This window comes from Alligator sinensis, unplaced genomic scaffold (genome assembly GCF_000455745.1).
Source record: "Alligator sinensis unplaced genomic scaffold, ASM45574v1 scaffold1155_1, whole genome shotgun sequence".
NCBI classification, from domain to species: Eukaryota; Metazoa; Chordata; order Crocodylia; family Alligatoridae; genus Alligator; species Alligator sinensis.
Window position 1 is genome coordinate 437,902 of NW_005842861.1, and position 7,398 is coordinate 445,299.

General features: G+C 39.7%; 1 protein-coding gene across 2 annotated transcripts in view; it reads right to left on the reverse strand.

The window, feature by feature from the left end:
- Positions 1-3,625, reverse strand: part of PDE3A (phosphodiesterase 3A) — a 261,580-nt gene extending 257,955 nt beyond the window's left edge. Inside the window, exons 1-2 of one of the 2 annotated variants that reach the window (XM_025191809.1) lie at positions 3,528-3,625; positions 2,800-2,878 (exon numbers count right to left, since the gene is read on the reverse strand). The gene's annotated coding sequence lies outside the window, so the exon portion shown is untranslated. The remainder of the gene's footprint in view (positions 1-2,799; positions 2,879-3,527) is intronic. The other variant, XM_025191810.1, reaches the window with a different exon arrangement.
- Between the last annotated feature and the right edge of the window lie 3,773 nt (positions 3,626-7,398).

The following is a 7,398-nucleotide window of genomic DNA, read 5'->3' on the forward strand; positions in this document are numbered from 1 at the left end:
GGGGGGGGGGAGGGGGAAGCGTGGGAGAAAAGGCAGAAGTTAGGGATGTGAAATTACAACCTGATACTTCAACACCGAGCAAAAATGGAATATATTCTGAAGGATGGGTTCTGGTCTAAGTTTGTATTTCCTATCACCTGTTATCATACAATAATCATAAGAACAAAATTCAAATCTAAAACCATTATATACCACAGGGTGGAATTTTTAGGCTTTTTCTTTCTTGAAAAGAACAACATAATCAAACTACATTTTAAAACAACTACAAAACCCTTGGTCATTACTGAACTAAAATAAATGCCAGATCACAAGTGGGTGATCCAAAAAAATCTAGCTATATCAGGAAAAGGGCAGTAAACATCTACTCTGTCTCAAACCAAAATAAGGACAGTTTTGTTTTATTGCACACTTATCCTAGTTTTATTATACCTCTTTCACCTAATACTACAAATAAAATCCAAGTATACCTCAGAAACCCACAACATAGAAAACCAATATGACCCAGCCATCCACTACATAAGACTAACTTAATTTTAGCTCTAGTAATTGAGCCAAATTGAGCTCCTTAGCAGTGATATTTCAACTCTTTGGACATCAACCAACAAATAGCTTTTAAGAAATAACTTCCTCTAAGGCCGTGGTTCTCCACCTTTTTAGACTCAAGGCACCCCTCAGAAAATGGCAGCTCTTAAATAATACAGCAATTATTCTGATGTAAGCAACTTAGAAACACTACAACAAGCCATAATGATTTTGAAAATATGGATTTCCATCTGAAATCTCTGGATTGATCTTGTGAACATGTGTAAGTGACTGCATATATAACAGTCCTAGTATTGAGCTCACTTTTAAAAGAATCATAGAAAATTAGGGTTGCAAGGATCTCAGGAGGTCATCTAGTCCAACCCCCTGCTCAAAGCACGACCATCCCCAACTACATCATCCCAGCCAAAGCTTTATCTAACCACTGGTCTTAAAAAACCTACAAGGATGGAGGTTCCACCACCTCTATGGGTAACTTGTTCCAGTGCTTTACTACCCTCCTGGAAAGAAAGTTTTTCCTAATATATTTAATAAACTTCCCTTTCTGCAACTTGAGACCATTGCTCCTTGTTCAGTCATCTACCACTACCGAGAACAGTCTAGCTCCATCCTCTTTGGAACGACCCTTCAGGTAGATGAAGGCTGCTATTAAATCCCCTTTCAGTCTTCTTTTCTGCAGACTAAATAAACCCAGTTCCCTCAGCCTCTCCTCAGAAGTCATGTGCCCCAGTGCTCTAATCCTTTTTGTTGCCCTATACTAGACTCTCTCCAATTTGTCTACATCCTTTATGTTGTAGGGGGCCCAAAACTGGACACAGTACTCCAGATGCAGTCTCAGTAGTGCCAAATAGCAGGGAACAACTACATTCCTTGATCTGCAGGCAATGTTCCTACTAATGTAGCCCAGTATGGCATTAGCTTTCTTCACACCAAGGGCACACTGCTGGCTCATGCAGATTACTGTCCACTGTAACCCCCAGCTCCTTTTTGGCAGAGCTGCTGATTAGCCAGGCAGTCCTCAGCCTGTATCAGTGCATGAGACTATTCTGTCTTAAGTGCAGAACTTGTACTTGTCCTTACTAAGCTTCATGAGATTTCTTTTGATCCAATCCTCCAACTTGTCTAGGTCTTTCTGAATCCTATCCCTACCCTCCAGCACATTTACTACTCCTGCCAGCTTGGTGTCATCTGTAAACTTACTGAGGGTGCATTCCATCCTATCTTTCAGTTCACTGATGAAGATATTGAACAAAACTGGCCCCAGAACCAACCACTTGGGCACTCTACTTGATACTGGCTGCCAAGTAGACATAGAGCCATTGATTACTACCCTTTGAACTCAACAATCTAGCCACTTTTCTATCTGCCTTATAGACCATTCATCCAACCCATACTTCCTTAGCTTGCTTGCAAGAACATTGTATCAAAAGCCTTTCTAAACTCAAGGTATATCACATCCACTGATCTCCCCACATCCACAAAGCCAGTCATCTCATTATAAAAGGCAACCAGGTTGGGCAGGAATGACTTTCCCTTGGTGAATCCATGCTGACTGTTCCTAATCACCTTCTCCTCCTAGGCCTTAGAAATGGATTTGTTAAGGACCTTCCTCCATGATTTTTCCAGGGAGTGCAGTGAGGCTGACCAGTCTGTAGATCCTCAGATCCTCCTTCTTCCAAGATGGGCACTATATTTGCCCTTTTCCAATTGTCTTGGACCTCTCCCGATCGCCACAAGTTTTCCAGGATAATGGCCAGCAGCTCTGCAATCACATCAGCCAACTCCCTCAGCACCCTTAGGTGCATTGCATCTGGCCCTATGGACTTATACACATGTAACTTTTCTAAATAGTACCTAACCTGCTCTTTTGTCACTGTTAGATGATCACCTCCCCCACAAACTGTGCTGCCAGGTGCAGCAGTCTGGGTGCTGACCTTACCTGAGAAGCCTGAGGTAAAAAAGCATCAAATACTTCAGCCGTTTCTATATAATCTGTCACTAGGTTGCCTCCCTCATTCAGCAAGGTATTCAAACTTTGCCTGATCTTCCTCTTGTTGCTGACATACTTGTAAAAATCCCTCTTGTTAACCCTTCATGTCCCCTGCTAGCTGCAACTCCAATCATCTTTTGGCCTGATTTCATCCCTGCAGGCCCCCATGGTAGCCCATGTGTACCATGGCACTCTGGTTGAGAATTGCTAGGGTAAGAAAAAGGATGGGAACTTTATCAAATTGAAAAAGAAATATCTGCTCTTACCTGTAGTTTTCTTAATTGTTATGTTATGCAATCCCACCTGCAGAGCTTTAATTGGGATTTGGATACCTTTCTTATTCACCTGTAAAAGATGGTAAAATAGTCTTGATGGCATGGTTGTGCCATCTTTCATATTGTGGATGTACTTTAGATTCAGCAATGGCAGGACTCAGTCTTTCAATCAGCTAGAACATTTAAAGTCAATTTATGAACATACGGTCTGAATTAAGAACTCCCTTATCAGTGAAGATGGTCCCATCTGGGCAATATACTCCTGCAAGATCCCATAAGCCTAATAATGCTTATGATGAGGAAGGCAACATCAGTGTTGGCAAAATAGAGAGATATAAAGCAACCCCCCACCCCCCAAAAAAAACAACCAACATTATGAAGGATTGTGTCAAAGGAGCTAAAACCAAATGAAGCATCTGTGTGGTAGCTGAGAATTTAAAAATGTTATTTCTTGTGGGAAAGGAAGGATTAAGGAAAAAGTATAGATGGAAGCCACTAAAGTTTATATCCTGCTCCATACTAACAATTTGGGTCCCTTAATCTCAACTGAGCATTTCAAGGTAATACCAGCTAAAGAGATGCTTGGGTAGAGATTGCATCTTTGATAAAAAAAAACAAACAACCCCCCCCCCCCTTTTCCTGGCTTAGCAAGGGGAAAAAAAAGGTAGAAATTATTACAAAACCATTTTCCTTTTTATAGAGGAAGGCAGATACTTAACTGCTTCCTGTATGATGCCATTAGTAGATGCTGGGACCCAGGGCAAATCAGTAAAGGATTTATTCTCCCTATTGTGTGCTGCTCAGTGCATGCATGCACTGAAGTAGGAGGCTTGTTTGTAGCTGAGTGACAGGCAGCAGCGGCTGGTAAAACAGGGGCCCACTTGATGAACACAGCTGCTTCCACTTACTTTTTTGACTTGGCAAGGATCTCATCAGAGCTTAGATTGGGAGCAGAAGAATCTGTCCCCGAGCCCTGTTTAGGCTGACATTCTGTGGGAAGGGTCACCTTGGTTGCAGCAGAAATAGAGGTTCCCACCTTTAACTCAGTGCTATAAATATTCTGTACTATTAGTAATCAGACCAACAAATTTAATCTTCCATTGGCCATCATCTGCTACTTTTGACTAAAGAGAAGTCAAGAGAAAAGTGCTAGGTCTTGCTAAAATAAAAGCAAATAGTACAAGGCAGAACTTCCTGCACACTGGGCCAAGTTCCAACACCTTAATTGACTCATGACATTACTAGCTTAACAAATCAATTCTCAAGCACTCTCTATAGTACAGTAAACAGAAGTAAGACAGCATTTCTTCCACACTTCTCAGTATGTACTCTCATTACTTGCTCTTGGCTGCCATAAAAATATCAAACCATAATTCTCTAGATAGCTATCTATATCTATATTATACACATATACACACACATAGATGTTGTTAATTAGTTAGCAATTTGAATCCTAAATTTCCTTGGAAAATGAACAGTTATATATCTACACTCCAAGTTAAGTTATCATTGTACTGTGCTACAGTTACATTGCAAACAGAAGAGAAATATGTGCTAGAATCACAAAATTTAAGTTCTTAGACCATGACTGAAAACAAACAAGAATAGTTTGTAAGTATACAAATGTTCAACTTCACAGTTTATTAAGAGCATCCATTAGAAGTCTAGACAAGGCACAGGAAAGACAATTATTCATATTCTACTGATACAAAACATTATCCTAACTGAAATCACACGAAGCTGGATGGTTATGTTCAATTTTTTCCACAAAAGCCTTAGTGGAAGGTTCATACTGGAGTCCTTCCTGTCTCCCCAAGAAATCTGCCTCTAAAATATAATTTGTGAAAGGAATGTAGAGAACATCTAAAGAAAGAAATCCAAGATTTGATGCATCATTGAGCTGACCCAGCAAATTAAACTATAACCACAAACCTTATTATTAATGGCAATGCATACAGGCTGTTCAATGTCAGTTCGTAGGCACAGAGATCTATAGATCCACATTTTGTCCAGAAATTTGTTCTGAGATTTCATACTGTTGAATGGAATAATTCATCTGTTAGGAAGAGTTTATCCTGCATTTGTGTAGGGGGCTAATCTAGATGACTCTTCAGGTCCCTTCCTTCCCTACAATTCTAATCCAAGAGGAGTAGGGCAATGGTGAAAAGGAAGTTGCAGATGTCAAGGCTCAAAAGAAGGAATTCTTAGATGCTGCTTTAGGAGGGAAATGAGAGCTGCCAGCATGACTGGATAACTTTGCATTTGATCCTTTTCCCCTTTCAGCCCTAAAGAAGGATTCTCAATGAGAAACCGTCCAAAATATGCATGCATAGGTGTCCATCTTATGAGAACCTCTTGCGTCCACAGGCCACTAGGTGTCTATTGTAGGAACTAGCTTCCACAGGATTTTCCACTACTCTGTAGCTTTGTGATCAGGATAAAGAATGCATCAAAATGAACTAAATGTACACTTCCAAAAAGAAAGGAAAAAAAGGAAGTAACAACTCTTAACTCGAAAATTTATGTCCAGAACTTCTATTTGTTCCTATTCTTGTTTCCTTTATTAGATAGTATGTGTATCCACAGAAAGCCCTGTGAGACACTGGCATGAAGTCTCTGTTGACTATATTGTAACGGAAACACTTCTTGGAACTTGTGCTGGTTATAGACAAGCCACATACAGTGGGATACTAGTTTTATACTTTGGAGAGAAGGGGTGCAGAGAGGACACCCACAAGCTTTCAAAGCATTTAGGACAGGACAACTGTTGCATGCTTAAACTGTCCAGAGCTAGTTCTCTTTCGAGATGGAAACAAACAAGCAAGCAAACAACAAATAATCCTAGGTGGTACAGGAAAAAAATATACCTTTGGTGAAAAAAAACTCTTTGGGTACCTTGTTGTAGGAAAAATGTTTTGTCGATCCTGTTGACACTGTTAAGCATCAAGTGTCAGATTAAATGCAAGACCTACTAGAAAACAGATTCCCCTCCCCTCCTCTTGCCTGGCAATATCCTATTTAAGGTGCTTTAACATGTTTTTCTTTTTTCACCATACCATTCAACCTTCCTGAGTCAATTAAAGTATAAAAATAAAAGTTACCTTGAATTTAAAACCAAGCAACAGATATGTCATCAGCTGTGAGGAATAGTTTGATTGCCTATAAGAAGATTCAATGCAGCTCATGTAGAAAAATCAATAAAACTGTTTTCAAACCATGCATCATTGTTATGCTATGGAAACAGATTTCCAAAATTTTCTGTAGTTATTTCAGCTTTGTGGGAGGAGAGAGGTGGATGGGTGTTAAGATCAATTAAAAGTAAAGCCTGTCTGGCTAGGTAATGGGCAATTATTCAGTGCTTCATACATATTTAAAAAATGGATGTTGTTGAAATATTGGTGCCCAAGATAATTAGATTTCATTTTTCAGTGCATCAAGTAGTTAGGAAAGAGTCAATTAAATAGATCATCCATTCTGCATGCTCTTGAACATCTGGAGAATGGAACCAAAGATTGTGAAACTCAGTTTGCTATAAAAATAAGATCTCTACTGGGAGAAAAACATCAATGGACAGCCAAAGAAAGCATTTCCAAACAAAGCAGATGATGGGATTTAAAAAAAAAAAAATTTGTATTTATTTTTTTGCTTAAATATAAATAGACCATGCATGAACAAATGAGTTGACAAATAATTCTCCTTCTCAGTTTATTTAAAAAACAAAGGAAGAGGAGCCAACCCTGAACTGTCACATAATGGTAGCCAAGCACCTTTCCATATTCCTAAAGAAGGGGCTTTTCCATGTAAAAAGCAACATGTGCAAACAGAAAGTTACAATAAAACTAAACTCTTCTACACATAGTGACATTTGTGTTTTACAGGAAGATAAGAATGTCACTAACCACTTTTCAAAGTCAGACTTTTCCTAATATTGTAAGGCAGGCTGGAACAATTTAGGGTTCCAATTCTTGGCACTTTACTAAAGTGCGTGGCCATTACTTTGCCAGAGCTGGATTCATTTTACATACAAACTCCCCAAAATGCCATTCAACTAATCAAATGAATCATCAAGTATTTATTTCTGCTTGCAGCTCATCCCAATCTAACAAGGCATATCAAAATACCTACTGTGGACTGTAATGTACCAATGCCTGTCCTATGCAATAGCAGACAGCTTGGAAAAGAGAGGCATCCAACAGCAGCATGCTGCTACAGTTTTCATTCTTACTAATTTTAAATCAAAGTTTTAATGATTTTTAAATAAAAGCACAAATTTAGTACGATGGCAAAAAAGAAAAGTAACGTATATGGTTAGACCAGGGGTAGGCAAAATATGGCCTGTAGGCCAGATCTGGCCTTCCAGGTGATTCCATCTACCCTGTGGGGCCCCTCAGTAAGCCCTCTGTAAACCCCAGCCCTGGGCTGCCCTTCAAGACGGCACCTCCAAGATGGTGGCTGGGGGCAGGGCATTTGTCAAGAGGCAGGGCTACCCTTGCAGCCTTCAACAGCCCACCAAAACTCATAAAGCAGCCCCTCCAGCCAAAATAATTGCCCACCCCTGGGTTAAACAATGACCTCAATATAGAAATTTCA